Source organism: Microcaecilia unicolor, chromosome 8 (genome assembly GCF_901765095.1).
Source record: "Microcaecilia unicolor chromosome 8, aMicUni1.1, whole genome shotgun sequence".
Classification (NCBI taxonomy): Eukaryota; Metazoa; Chordata; class Amphibia; order Gymnophiona; family Siphonopidae; genus Microcaecilia; species Microcaecilia unicolor.
The window spans coordinates 89,538,113-89,554,023 of NC_044038.1; positions in this window are offsets into that span (position 1 = coordinate 89,538,113).

Here is a 15,911-nt window from a genome sequence, read left to right on the forward strand (position 1 = left end):
CCTGAGGAACTGAGTTCAATTCCCACTTCAGGCACAGGCAGCTCCTTGTGACTCTGGGCAAGTCACTTAACCCTCCATTGCCCCATGTAAGCCACATTGAGCCTGCCATGAGTGAGAAAGCACGGGGTACAAATGTAACAAAAATAAAATAAATAAATTCTTGGTCTTATTTACCATTCCTTTCCTAACATCCTGTTTGCTTTTTTGTCCACCACTACATGCTGGGCAGAAGATTTCAGTTTTTTGTCTAACGACACCTAGGTCTTTCTCTTGGGTGCTGACCCCCAAGGTAGACCCTAGCATCAGGTAACTATGATTCAGAATATTTTTCCCAATGTGCGCCACATTGAAATATGTCCACATTAAATTTCATCTGCCATTTAGATGTCCAGTCTTCCAATTTCCTAAGGTCTTCCTGCATTTTTTCACATCATAATTTCCATATCATTTATAAATATGTTAAATAGCACCAATCCCAGTACAGATCCCTGCAGCACTCCACTATCCACCCTCCTGCATTGAGAGAAATGGTCATTGAACCCTACCCTCTGTTTTTTGTCCAATAACCAATTCCTAATCCACAACAAAACTTTGCATCCTATCCCATGACTCTCATGGTGAGGAAACAGAACAAGAGAGAAGAGAAAAGAAAAATGGATAGCAGACACTAGAAAGAGAATTAGCAGAAGACAGACAAGAAAGCAGAAAAAAAAGGGAAACTGGGACCAAGGCGATAGAAAAACAAAATGTCCAGACAGCAAAGTTAGAAAAAAAGTGTTTTATTTTGAATGTATTAACTGGAATATGTTAGCTTTGGGATATGTGCATCACAGATGCTTTTGTATGGTATTCAGTGGTGTAGCTAGACAGCTAATTGGGGGTGGGGGGGGGGGGGGTCTTGAGCCCCAAATTGGTAGGCATCAAATTTTCTTACCACTGGAATGAAAAATGTAAATACCTGAGCGGGGGGGGGGGGGGGAATTCCTAAGCTCTGCCAACTGAACACCTCCTCCTCTGGTCCAGCAGCCAGAAATCTCCAAGCTCTGTAGGTGGTGACAGTGTCTCCGAGTTTCTACTGCATCCCCCACGCGTGAAAGCCGAACTGGGGTGGGGGGGGGGGGGGTGGGCGCGGCAGATCTGAAATGCTGCTTCCTGCTGCAGAGCTTGGAGAGATCTGGTCACTGGACCTGAGGAAGGGGAGGAGGTCATCATCAGCTAGTGAGGCTTGGGGATCCCATAGCGAGGGAGATGTTAACTTTGGGGGGGTCCAGCCCCCCTTATGGTTATGCCACTGATTGTGTTCAATATAAAATAAAGTGCATTTCTGTTTCTATTTTTCCAGTGTTGCAGTACCTGCCGAATTTAACTTCTTGGGGTTCCCAGTTCAGTTTTGGTGTTCATATTTCTATTTCTAATTTGTGATCCCGTGTTCTGTATTTGGTGAAGGTCTGTCTGTGTTTTGTGTGTGAAGGAGTCATTTAAAGTTGTTTTATGTGTGGTAGTAATGGCAGGTGAGGAGATTAGGAGAGGGGGCAGGGAGGAGAGGGGATTGGGGGGCCCCCTCCTTAATTTCTGCCCTAGACCCCAGCATGTCTAACACCAGCCCTGTCTGCAGTAAGCACGGCACTGCCCATTTATGCCATGTCAATGGCAGGCATAAGTGTGGCAAGCTATGAGCAGTATAGGTTGGAGACACACCCATTCCCCTCTCGTGCTCCACCTTAGTGTACACCCTTTTGCTAAGCCATTTGTACGCATAAGTTATAGAATACCACTTAGCACACTGCTAGCACTTAAAAGCATAAGTGTTAATATTCTATAACCAATGCTGCACAAATGATTACTATCTTTAAGCTCCCCATTACAGAACTGTCTTTATCATATAGAAATACAAATGCACAAATTTGTGCACATTTATTTCTATGGCACTTTTTGCCAAGACATATGTACTTTTGAGGATGGAGATAACAGCAGTTTTATAAATTGTGTGGGTCCAGATGCCCAACAAAAACATACTGGTGGACTTTTAGATGGCTTTATTTCTCACCACATATCTCTTATTGGACAACCGATATAAAGTTACCCACCCCTTATATATTCTTAGAGTACCACATTGGTTTTGACCTGGCTAGAGAGGCTGATTGAGCTGTTAGTATGTAATAACTCACAGGGATAGTTCGGAGGTACCTTCTGTACCAGTAAATTAGACGACATCCCGTGGAATGTACTTTCTAAACCACATACACCTTAGGTTTGGTATAGTGGTGTCTACAGAGCCCTTAAGTGGACTTAGCTGTTCATCAGGTGCTCCCTGTAGAGCATGCTGGATACTCTGCTAGCAGTGATGATCATCTCTGATGCAAACCTATTGTCTTTTGATTTCAAAGCCAAGACTGCAGGGAGAGACTGTGTGGCTCTGGCCTTGCTATCAGCTGAATCCCTGGTTTCCTCCTTTCCCGGAGTTCCTGTTTCAATTTATTTATTGTTTATTCTCCCAATGTTGGGACACACAGTGAACGAGCCTCCTCCCTGGCCCCGGCTTTGTAGAACACATGAAGAAGTAGCACTGGGACAGGGAGATTTTGATAGCTCTGTGCAGAACAATACCAGTAAGCAATAAAGATATTTATGTATTTTAAATATTTTCCCAGCTTTCCTGAGCAGTTGACATTGTTTCCAGACTGATGACTTTCTTAACAATTGGAACTGTTCTTCGGGCCTTTGTGTCACTTAAGTGAAGCTTATTTTGGTAGTTCAGGACAGCACAGAGGGAGCAGGCAACGATTCCTAGAAATTAATGTCAGGTCTGGTGCAAGAACAAGCCTGGCTTGTCCAAAGAACTGGGACCAAACAAATAATTAATAATAAAATCGACACAGTTTATTAATGCTTCCTTAGAAATGACTTGACACAACGTTGTGTTTCGACCTGGCGGCCTGCAGCAGGAGTCTTATGTCTTAAGGAAAGACTGATGGTCTAATTCTACATTTAGGTTGAAAAACAGAAGGCTTGAAATAGCAACATAAAGTTGGTCTTAAAAAAGACCGTTGTGTCAAACCGTAAGGCACTGGAGTAAGCACCAGTGCCGTAGCGAGGGCTAATGGCACCCGGGGCGGGTCGCCACTACGCACCCCCCCCCCCCCCGGGTGCAGCACGGCGCAACCCCCCCCCCCCCCCCCCAGACCGCATTCTTACCTGCGGGAGGGCCGATCCTCCCCGAGTGCACGTCACTCGGAGCTGCGTCCGCCCCGCTGGTTCCCTGCTCTCTCTGCCCCGGAACAACCTGTTCCGGGGCAGAGAGAGCAGGGAACCAGCGGGGCCGGCACCCCCCGAGCGCATGCACCCAGGACGGACCGCCCCTCCCGCCCCCCCCTCCTACGCCACTGGTAAGCACTGATGCAATAGTGAAGCTTCACTATTGCATCAGTGCTTACTCCAGTGCCTTACGGTTCGACACAACGGTCGAAACACAACGTTGTGTTGAGTCATTTCTAAGGAAGCATTAATAAACTGTGTTGATTTTATTATTAATTATTTGTTTGGTCCCCGTTCTTTGGACAAGCCTGGTTTACTTTTCCCACTTCTTTTATCTCTGTTTGCTGCCCCGTGTGATCTATTGAGTTCTCCACGTACTACTACTACTTAACATTTCTAGAGCGCTACTAGGGTTACGCAGCGCTGTACAGTTTAACAAAAAAGGACAGTCCCTGCTCAAAGGAGCTTACAATCTAAAGGACGAAATGTCAAGTTGGGGCAGTCTAGATTTCATGAATAGAGGTATAGTGGTTAGGTGCCAAAGGTGACATTGAAGAGGTGGGCTTTATTTGAAGATGGGCAGGGAGGGGTCCTGGCGTATGGGCTCAGGGAGTTTATTCCAAGCATGGGGTGAGGCGAGGCAGAAAGGGCGGAGCCTGGAGTTGGTGGTGGTGGTGGTGAAGGGTACTGAAAGGAGGGATTTGTCTTGAGAGCGGAGGTTACGGGTAGGAACGTAAGGGGAGATGAGAGTAGAGAGGTAAGGAGGGGCTGCAGATCGAGTGCATTTGTAGGTTAGTAGGAGAAGCTTGAACTGTATGCGGTACTTGATTGGAAGCCAGTGAAGTGTCTTGAGGAGAGGGGTGATGTGAGTATATCGGTCCAGGCGGAAGATAAGACGTGCAGCAGAGTTCTGGATGGACTGAAGGGGGGAATAGATGGCAAAGTGGGAGGCCAGTGAGGAATAGGTTGCAGTAGTCAAGGCGAGAGGTAATGAGAGAGTGGATGAGAGTTTGGGTGGTGTGCTCAGAGAGGAAAGGGCGAATTTTGCTAAAGTTATAGAGGAAGAAGCGACAGGGCTGCTGGATATGCGCAGAGAAGGAAAGGGAGGAGTTGAAGATGACTCCGAGGTTGCGGGCAGATGAGACGGAGACGATGAGGGTGTTATCAACTGAGATAGAGAGTGGAGGGAGAGGAGATGTGGGTTTGGGTGGGAAGACAATAAGCTCAGTCTCGGCCATGTTCAGTTTCAGGTGGCAGTTGGACATCCAAGCAGCAATGTCGGAAAAGCAGACTAATACTTTGGCCTGGGTTTCGGCAGTGATGTCTGGTGTGGAGAGATAAAGCTGGGTGTCATCGGCATAAAGGTGATATTGGAAACCATGAGATGAGATCAAAGAGCCCAGGGAAGAGGTGTAGATTGAAAAAAGATGGGGTCCAAGGACAGATCCTTGAGGAACTCCAACAGAGAGCGGGATGGGGGTGGAGGAAGAGCTATGAGAATATACTCTGAAGGTACGGTGGGAGAGATAAGAGGAGAACCAGGAGAGGACAGAGCCCTGGAACCCAAATGAGGACAGTGTGGCAAGAAGTAAATTGTGATTGACAGTGTCAAAAGCGGTGGATAGGTCGAGGAGGATGAGGATGGAGTAGTGACCTTTGGATTTGGCAAGGAACAGGTCATTGCAGACTTTAGATAGTGCCATTTCTGTCGAGTGTAGTGGGCGAAAGCCGGATTGAAGCGGATCGAGGATGGCATGAGAGGAGAGAAAATCAAGGCAACGGCTGTGAACGGCGCATTCAAGTATCTTGGAGAGGAAGGGTAGGAGGGAAATGGGGCGGTAGTTGGAGGGACAGGTAGGGTCAAGTGATGGTTTTTTTAGGAGAGGTGTGACTACAGCATGCTTGAAGGTGTCTGGGACAGTTGCAGTGGAGAGAGAGAGGTTGAGGATATGAGAAGATGGTGGGGGGGTGACAGTAGGAGAGATGGTGTTAAGTAAGTTGGTGGGGATGGGGTCTGAGGAACAGGTAGTACATTTCGAGGAGGAAAGAAGATGGGCGGTTTCCTCTTCGGTGATATCAGGAAAAGAGGTGAAGGAGGCCTGGGTTGGTTGGTTGAGGGAGTGGGTTATAGGGTGAAGAGGAGGAGATGGTTTGGTGGTGAATTTGAGATTGATCTTCTGCACCTTGTCGCGGAAGTAGTCAGCCAGTGATTGAGGAGAGAGTGAGGGGGGGTGGGAGCGGAGTGCACTTTCAGGAGGGAGTTAAGGGTGGCGAAGAGACGACGAGGGTTTGAGCTGAGGGAATTAGTTAATTGGGTGTAATAGTCCTGTTTGGCGAGGAATAGGGAGGACTGGAAGGAGGATAGCATGAATTTGTAGTGAATGAAATCAGTATGGGTGCGGGATTTCCTCCAGAGGCGTTCATCCGATCGGGCGCAGGAGCGAAGGTGTCGGGTGCAAGGGGTCAGCCAAGGCTGGGGATTAGTATGCCTTGTGGGACAGGAGATGGATGGTGCAAGGGCGTCCAGAGCAGAGGAGAGAGTGGCATTGTAAGTGGAGACAGCCTTGTCAACAGTACGTGGATCCTCTTTAGCAAGAACAAGCCTGCCTCACCCCAACAAGAACTTTGATCATTTAACTAAACAATCCTAATCAGTCCAACACCACATGCATGTAAAAATGCATAATTGGACATCACTCTTACATTAAACTTTGTTTTGCTCAGACTGCAGTTTTTTTTTCTGCCCCCTAGAAGCTGCCGTCCTAGGTGACTGCATAGTCTAGCCCAGTGGTTCTCAACCAGTGTGTCCCCATGAGGTGGGAGCAGAATTAGAAAAGGTGCAAAGAAGTGCAACCAAAATGATAAAGGAGCTGTTTGTTGTTTTTAAGAATTTGGGGAGCTGGTTGTTAAAGTAGGCTGACTCATGGCTACATTAACAACTGGCTCCCAAAATGTGGGCTCAGGTCCCCTCCTGAATTCTCTATTACTTTTGCTGGCGGGGATTCTAAGCCCCACCAGCTACTTGTCCAATAGACTCCTTTCATATTAGGAAAGGCAAAAGAGGTTAGGTTCTTCAGCTTGGAAAAGAGACAATTGAGGGGAGATATGATTGAGGTCTACAAAATCTTGAGTAATATAGAATGAGTAGAATTGAATTGATTTTTTACTCTTTCAAAAAGTACAATGACTAGGGGACACTCAATTAAGTTACATGGAAATACTTTTAAAATTAATAGGAGGAAATATATTTTCACTCAATGAATAGTTAAGCTCTGGAACTCATTGCCAGAGGATGTGATAACATTGGTTAGTTTATCTTGGTTTAAAAAAGGTTTGGACATTTTCCTAGAGAAAAGTCCAAAATCTGCTATTCAGACAGACATTGGGAAGCCACTGCTTGCCCTGGGATTGGTAGCATGGAATCTTGCTACTATTTGGGTTTCTGCCAGGTAATTGTGGCCTGGATTGGCCTCTGTTGGAAAAAGGATACTGGGCTAGATAGACCATTGGTCTAACCCAGTATGGCTATTCATTGTTCTTCTTTTTAATTTTCAGCTATCTATCTATTTCCCATCTCACCCCTTTCACAGCCTCCTGTTTCCTTCCATCTACTCCCCATAACCATATTTCTACCTCTGTACTAACTCTATCTTCTTGCCACCCCCTTTTGACTTCTCCTACATGGTTTCACCATTTCCAGAATTCCCCTATCCCTCTCACCACTCTTGTAGCCCACCCCACTCTCCTTGCCTGACATCTCCCTGTCCCTTTCCTTCCACCTGCTAGCATTTTCCTGTCTCACCTGTCTTCCCTCCTGCCCCTCCCATAGATCCATCTCTCCTCCTCTTTCTCCCCACCCCCATGGTCCAACATTACTCCCTCTCTTTTCTGTTCTCTCCCCCCCTTGATGCAGCATCTTTTTCCTTCTTCCATCCCATTTTTCATCTCTCCCTCCCTCCCTCCCTTCCTTCCTTCCATTCCCAGGTCCAGTGTCTCTCTCTTTCTTCCAGACTGCCCTCCTATCCAACATCTCCCCTTCTTCCACCCCTGGTTCCAACATCTCTCCTTTTCTCTTTCCAACTGCCCTTCTATCCAGCATCGCTCCCTCCTTCCCCACCACCTGGTTCACCATCTCCCCTTTCTCTTCTCAACTACTCTCCCATCCCATATCTCTCTCTCCTTCCCTCTGCACCACCCCAGCTGAACCATTTCTGCCTTTCTCTTCCCAACTGCCCTCCTATCCAGTATCTCTCTCCCTTCCCTTCACACTATCCCCGGGTCCACTTTCTATCCCTTTCTCTTCCCTCCATCCATCCCATTGTCCACATCTCCCACTTTCTCTTCTCTGTTTTTGTGCCCATCATTGTTTCCTCTTCAGCTTTCCCCACCCCTGGTCCAGCATTTCCCCCTCTCTTTGAACCCCCTCCCCGTGGATCTACTTTAAAAACAGCTGCTCCAGGGGGCCCCCTATGGATGCATATCATCCAAGTTTCCAAATTTATTCAAAATTGCCTATCCTGCCCCTCTCTGACACAACTTCCTGCTTCCGCCAGGGTGAACTGCAGCAGAGGGAAAGCACAGAGGGAGCCGAAAACAGCATATCAGAATTGCTGCTGTGCCAGTGACCCCTGCAAAGAAAAATGCATTGTAAAAGTAGACCAGGAAGGAAAGTGAGATGTTGGATGGGGGTGGAGAGAAGAGGAAGACATGCTGTCCCACGGGGGCCCTCTGGAGCTGCGTGTCCAGGGCTGCTGCCCTGTTTGCACTTCCTAACATCAGCCCTGTCTGCAGAGCAGTGGCAGCAGCAGCAGTAGCAGTGCAAGAGAAGAGGAAGCAGGCCTGCCAAGGGCAAATGAAGGGAAGAAGTGGGAGAAATGTTAACATAGTGGGAACAGGGGGAAGGACAAATGGACAAAGGTAGGGGAAAGAGAAAGGAAAATGTTTGAAACCTGGTGAGGATGAGAGGGAAACAGAGATGCTGAACACTCAAGGGGGAGGGGGGGGGAGGGAAAGGAAGGGAAAATGCTGAGATGTTGGTCGCATGAATGAGTAAGGAAGTGAAGGGGAGATTGTGGACACCCGATGGAAGTAAAGAAGGGAAAATGAGATACTGGACTCCTGGGAGTAGGGAACAGAAGGGAAACAGTGATGCTGGAAACTGAGGGAGTTAGGAAAGGAAATATATTGGGCATGGGGAGGGGGGGGGGGTGAAGGTGCTGGACATTTGTTGGGTAGGGAAAGGAAGGAGAGATGATGAACACCTTAGGGGATAGTGAAGGGAAGATGGTGGACACCTGTGGGGATAGGGAAGGGAAGAGGAGATGCTGAGCAACTGGATGGGGTAGAGATGGAAAGAGGAGATGCTTTATACTTTGAGGGAGACTGAGAAGGGAAAGGGATAAGCTAGACACCTAGAGGGTTATGGAAGGGAAGAGGAGATACTGGACATCCAGAAGCAATAGGGAAGAGGAGATGCTGGACACTTGGGGGCAGGAGCAGGAAGGGGAGGGGAGAAGTACTGAATACATGGCATATGGAAGGGAAGGAGAGATACGTTGGACATGGGGAATATAGAAGAGCAGAGAAAAGGAGATCCTGGACATGGAGGAGAAAGGGAAGGGGATATGCTGCATATGGGGAGTAGAGGAGTGTTGATACACTACAGAGGGTGGTGGAAAAGAGAGGAAAATTCTGGATACAGTGCATGAGAAGATGGAGGGAGGGAATTAGAGAAAGGCTGGGGTATGAAATAGAGATGGCAAATGAGAGGGCTTAAGTGAGGGAGATGGAAAGATGTAGGTGGATGCAGTTAAAAATGGGAGATTGAGGACTGAATGATGAGAAGGAAGGGTGAAATTTGAGAGAAGCAGAAAAATAAATGGAGAAATGTAGCACCGCTCCCTCACGCCTGGGTGTGATGTAAGGTAGAAGCAGGATTCCGGTTAGCCTGATGTCAGTAGTCGTGGCAGCTTTTCCGGAACCCAGCACCCAGGAATGGAGAGAGGACCACAAAAACTAACCTCGTCACCTACCCTCGAAGGATAGGTGAGGAAATATAAACTAATTTCAGGATTTGCACTGATTAGAAAGAATCAAATTCAATGTTATAATGCAAACATTGGTTTATTTGGGTAATAAATAATCAGGAGAAGTATCACCCCTGGGAATTTCTAAAAACACTTTCTCTTATGATTTTCAATGTTCTTATCTAAATAGGATATAACTCAGTTAACTTTTTTTTCTTTTCCCCACAGATTCAATTTTCTTCAACCAGAACAGATAACTATCAGACAAGTATAACAGTACATCTCTATCTAAATCAACCATTTAACCTTATTTAATTTATTTCTTTTTGTTCGTATTTAATACAAGAATTTGATACTTTGTGTTATATTCTTTTCTTTCCGGGTTCCCGTCTCTCCCAGAACAGGATTTCCCAGGTAAGTATGTAAATATTTCTTTCTTTAGATTCTCAAATGTACTTGAAAACACTCTTCTCACAGTCACTTAGCTGTTTTGCCAATTTAGATGAGGTGATCACTTTCTTGCGTGGGGGCCCGTAGCTTCTGCTTCCAGGATTTCAATGACTCTCCTCTTCTCCGCTGCAATCTTCTTCCTAAACCTCTCACTTTAAAAAAAATAACTGGAAGCAAAACCCTTTTCCTTCCTAAAAGTTCTCTGCAACCTCTATGGGAGTTTTTAAATCAGGTTTTAAAACAATGGGGCAGCTTTTCTAATTAAAATAAAATTAGGCAAAGTCTCTTTTCTATCATCCTATCTTGCACTGAAGTTCCCTGAGCTAGAGCTGCACTGCTTTGTTGTCATTCACATCACTCAACATTCCACCCTGCACCAGTTATTCAACATTCCATTTCCTGACTATATATGATGCTATGTAAAACTCTTCTTTTGTCAGTTTTAAAACCATAACCTGACAAAATCTCTTCAAAATTACTTAATTTTACTCCTGCTCACTCTTCTGCATGCACAACCTTTCACTCTGCCGCAGACTATGCTATCTAGCACTCTCCCACCCTCAGACTGGAATTCAGTATTTAGTTTTAAAACAGCCACTCAAATTTTAAAACCAATTTTTCCCCCTCTCACATCTGAACCTTCCCCCCTCTATTCTCAGTCCCATTCAATATCACATGCTTTACTGTGCCACACACCCAGTTCACTTTCTCATTACACAAAAAGACTTTTCACTCCTTTCTCCCACTAAGTCCCACACTTGCTATACCCAATTACTCACTGCAGCTCCAAAAATCCTATTTCCTCCAATTAATTTCACTTCTATATTCCCTTTCAGTCAGAGCTCCATCAAACACATCCTCTCTCCATCCAAACTGCAGCCTTCTCTCCCAACTGCCAGCCAGAGAGCCCCTCTGTAACAGTCAGCAAAGCTGTTGCTAAGCCAACAGAAGCTCCGCTTTCAGCTAATTCTAAAACCTGTGCTGCTGGCCACAATGGAACCCTGTGACAACTTGAGTAATTTTATTTATTTTACTAACCCCTCGGGTTACAGAAAGGCCAAAAGTGAAAGATCAATGTCCATGAAAGACATGGGGGAGGCACTGTAGACAGGAGGAGAGAAGATAAATGGCAAATAGAGAGAAGATGCTGGGAACCGAGTTAGTTTATGGTTTATTTTGTCATAATTGGGGTCAGAACCCCTCTCAAACTTACCTCTTTCCTGGGGGTCAGCTTTTTAGCTGGCTTCTGTTCTGTTTTTCTGTCCTGTTTGAGCTAGCTCTCTCTCTCTCTGTGCCGGCTGCTGCCAGCATGGGGCTAATTGTCTCACTTCACTGCAGCTGTGGGTGTAGTCTGAGTTGCTCTAACTCTCTTTGGGTGTACTGGCTTCAAGTGCTTCATGATGTTGCATTGGTGTGGGTTGGGCCTCTATGGGTTTCAGTGTGCTCTCTGGGTCAGTGTGCTGTTGCCTGGGTCTAGGGAGTGTGACATCATCAGGGAGGGCCTTGATAAGGAAGTGGTGTTCTTTCCTTCGGGGCCTTCGCAACGTTTGCTTCTGGCTACTTGCTTTAGGTCCAGGTTAGTTTAGTGCAGTCAGTGTGCGGTGCCTGCAGTCCCTGCCGGTGTCGGTTTGCTTGCCCAGCGTTGGTGGGTTTTGCCTGCTGCTGTCGCTCCTCGTCAGCAGCCCAAGGGCTCACGTTTGCTCCAGAGCCCGACCCCGCGGGCTCTGAACCTGAGAACCTGACAGATTGCGAAGGCCATGAGCCCGGCAAGAACCCCCGCCCAGCTGACCCAGCTGGGGTCCAGCTCCATCGTTGTTCTTGATCCTTCTATGACTCTTCGTCAGTATCGGAATAAACTGTTGTCTCATCCTGTTTTGAAGAAGACCCCTGAAGCGGCAGCTGAGAGAAAATGTGTCCGGTGGCTTGGAATCACTGAAAACCCAGTTTCAGATATGGACCCTTTTATCACGCTCGCTGAATATCGCCGCAGCCTGGTCTTGAATCCAGCTTTGTGGGATACTCCTGAAGCTGTCGCTGAGAGGAGACGTCTTGGGAATTCCACGCTCTGGGCCCAGCAGGGGTCCAGTCCCGTTCAAGCAGTGCGCCCAGACAAGCCTCTGAATCCAGTCCGAGCAACGCGTCCAGCCAAGCTTCAGAGTCCAGTCCGAGGGACGCTTCTGACCGAGCCTCCGATGCCAGTTCAAGTGGCGCTTCCACTAAAGCCTCTGAGTCCAGTCCGAGGGATGCTTCTAACCGAGCCTCCTAGTTCCAGTTCAGATCCCAGTCCCAACCCAAGTTTTGATCTGGATCTGCTTATGACACTCCAGGAGTACCGGGTTGCACTTTTGTCTGATCCAGCCTTGAAGGATACCCCTGAAGCTGCAGCAGAGAGGAAGCGTGTCGCCTGGCTTGGGTTAGAAGAAAACCCAGTTTCTGCTATTGATCCCTCTACCAAGCTGTTCTTTTACCGCTTCCAACTCCTCTCAGATCCAGCCCTGCGGGATACTCCTGAGGCCCAAGCTGAAAGAAGATGGCTTAGTAGTCCCGGACCAAGTGCCAGTCCCAGCCGAGATGCTGAGTCCATGCTGTGGGCTGAGTCTGGCTTGAGTTGCAGTCCCAGTCAAGATGCTGAGTCTGGATCGAGTTGCAGTTCCAGTCAAGATGCTGAGTCTGGATCGAGTTGTAGTTCCAGTCAAGATGCTGAGTCTGGATCGAGTTGCAGTCCCAGCCGGGATGCTGAGTCTACACCGAGTGATGAGTCCATGATGAGTGCTGAGTCTGCACTGAGTACAGAGTCCAGCCGAGACACTGAGTCCTACACCGAGTGATGAGTCCATGATGAGTGCTGAGTCTGCACTGAGTACAGAGTCCAGCCGAGACACTGAGTCCACGATGAGTGCTGAGTCTACACCGAGTGCTGAGTCTACACCGAGTGCAGAGCCCAGCCAAGATAATGAGTCCACGATGAGTGCTGAGTCTGCACCGAGTGCAGAGTCCAGCCGAGATGCTGAATCAGAATTGAGTTGCAGTCCCGGGCAAGATGCTGAGTCCGGGTCAAGTTGCAGTCCCGGCCAAGATGCTGAGTCCGGGTCAAGTTGGAGTTCCAGTTCCAGGCAAGATGCTGAGTCCAGGTCAAGTGGGAGTTCCAGTTCCAGACAAGATGCTGAGTCTGGATCAAGTTGCCATCCCGGTCAAGATGCTGAGTCCGGGTCAAGTTGGAGTTCCAGTCCCAGGCAAGATGCTGAGTCCGGATCAAGTTGCAATCCCAGTCAAGATGCTGAGTCCGGAGCGAGTTCCAGTGCCAGCCGAGATGCTGAGTCTACGCTGAGTACCGAGTCCAGCCAAGGGGCTGAGTCCGAATTGAGTGGCAGTTTCGGCCGAGATGCTGAGGCCAGATCAGGTTGCACTCTCAGGCAAGATGCTGAGGCTACTCTGAGTTCCCACTTCAACCAAGATGTTGATCTCCTACTGAGTTCCAGCTCCAGCCAAGAAGCAAGGTCCAGTCTGAAGTCCAGTTCGAGTTCCTGTCTGGCTTCAGATTCCAGGATGGGTGGGGGCTCTAGCCCAGTTCTGGCTGCTACAGTAGAGTGCCAGGAAGTCAAGGAAGTTGTGGACTCCTTCAGGAGATGGTTCCTGTTGAATAGAACTCCACTTGTTGCATCCAAGACTCTGATCCTGCCTAGCAGCCGTCCTAAAGAGCCTCGTGGCGGCCAAAGCCATTCTGGTTTCCTAGTTCCAGATGTACTTGTCACGTCCTGCCCAGCCGCCCCGATTTATGTTGTGAAACCCATTGGGAGATTTCATCACAGCTACCCCTGGAGACCTAAATTGTCTTTTGAGACCTGGAGCTCCCGTGGGGACACGGGAGCCTTGAGGGGGAGGTGCTGTTATGATTGGGGCAGAACCCCTCTCAAACTTACCTCTTTCCTGGGGGTCAGCTTTTTAGCTGGCTTCTGTTCTGTTTTTCTGTCCTGTTTGAGCTAGCTCTCTCTCTCTCTGTGCCAGCTGCTGCCAGCATGGGGCTAATTGTCTCACTTCACTGCAGCTGTGGGTGTATTCTGAGTTGCTCTAACTCTCTTTGGGTGTACTGGCTTCAAGTGCTTCATGATGTTGCATTGGTGTGGGTTGGGCCTCTATGGGTTTCAGTGTGCTCTCTGGGTCAGTGTGCTGTTGCCTGGGTCTAGGGAGTGTGACATCATCAGGGACAGCCTTGATAAGGAAGTGGTGTTCTTTCCTTCGGGGCCTTCGCAACGTTTGCTTCTGGCTACTTGCTTTAGGTCCAGGTTAGTTTAGTGCAGTCAGTATGCACTTGTGACTTGTGTGTTTGACTTCCCTGTTTTTCCCTTTGGCTCCTCTGCTTTCCCTTTTGCTACGGTGTATAGCACTGCTGTTAGTGCAGTGCTGGAGTTTGGTGCTGCGAGCACCCTTGTTAGTAAGTGTTTAGGAAGCACCTTTTGTTGTTTGGGTATTTGGCTTTCCTGCTTGTTTCCTTGTGCTTTCCCCGCTTTTCCTCGTGACCTGTGTTTAGCTGCTGTAGCTGGGTGCTTAGGAAGCACCGGGGTGAGAACCCATGTTTAGCTGCTGCAGCTTGGTGCTTAGGAAGCACCAGTGTTAGGTCTGGCATTTGTCTTCCCTTCCTTTTCCCTTGTGGCTTCCCTGCACTTCTGTTAGTGTAGGGCGTAGGGGCACCCCTGTTAGTTTCTGTTAAGAGCACTGCTGTTAGTGGAGGGCTTAGGAGCTCTTTGGTTGGTGCCGGGCTTAGGAACACTTTTGGGCAGTTTAGGAGTTAGGCGCACTTCAGCTACAGCCTGTTCTAGTCCTGGTCCCTGTGTCGTCCAGTAAGTCCTGCCGGCTACTCAAACCCAGGAGCTCAACTCCTGGGGGGCTTAGTAGCTAAGTGCAGGTGAAGCTGTGTGGACCAGTCCGGTGTGCTCCAGTCCAGTGTTCCTGTCCGGGGGATTCCAGTCCAGTGTTCCAGTCCTGTGTCCTCCAGTCCGGGGAATTCCAGTCCCGTGTTCCAGTCCGTGTGTTCCGGCTCGCTGGGCGGTGCCTGCAGTCCCTGCCGGTGTCGGTGTGCTTGCCCAGCGTTGGTTGGTGGGTTTTGCCTGCTGCTGTCGCTCCTCGTCAGCAGCCCAAGGGCTCACGTTTGCTCCAGAGCCCGGCCCCGCGGGCTCTGAACCTGAGAACCTGACATATTTAAAATTTCATGTACCATCTTTTGGAAAATTCCAGCACAACAGTTTACAATTATCATTTTAAAAATACACTACTAAATTAAATAAAATGAAGGAAACAGAAAGTACAATCCATTATTAAAAAAAAGAAAAGAAACAGAACCTTTTATGTATGTTTTATGTCTTAGCCAAATCCTCCACATTCCCTTGCTGCCGCATCACCGTTAAGTCTCAAAAGCATCTCTAAATAGGAAGGTTTTCAGACCTTTCTTAAAAGCTTGATAGGATGGTTCCATCCGTAAATATCAAGGCAGATTATTCCAGAAGGCGGGACCTATTACACTGAAAATGTAGTTATGTATATTATCTAAATCTGTATGTTGAAAAGTGGAGGAGTGGCCTAGTGGTTAGAGCATCGATCTTGTGATCCAGAGGTGGCCAGTTCAAATCCTGCTGCTGCTCCTTGTGATGTTGGGCAAGTCACTTAACCCTCCATTGCCTCAGGTACAAACTTAGATTGTGAGCCCTGCTGGGACAGAGAAATATCCAGAGTACCTGAATATAACTCACATTGAGCTACTACTGAAAAATGTGTGAGCAAAATCTAAATAAATAATTAGCACTACTGCTTTCCAGCCTGTCTCAACACACAAAGTGCAGAGCTTGTACAGCAATGAAGACTTCCCTCATACCCATATAACACCTTGACCTACTGTTAAGGCTACTTACAATGCTTCAACTCTTACTTATTTATTAGGATTTATTTACCGCCTTTTTGAAAGAGTTTACTGAAGGCAGTGTATACTAAGAATAAATGAAATATGAGCAGTAGACAATTACAGTAGTAAAAATATTAAAATGGCAATACAAAGTATGGTATAGTATACTACTTACAATGTCAACACAATATGTAATAGAACATTTAATTATAGGGTATAAGCAAACATGGAACCTATAGATAGGTAAGAGAGTACGAATGTTGCAGGAATTGATGCATGAATTTATG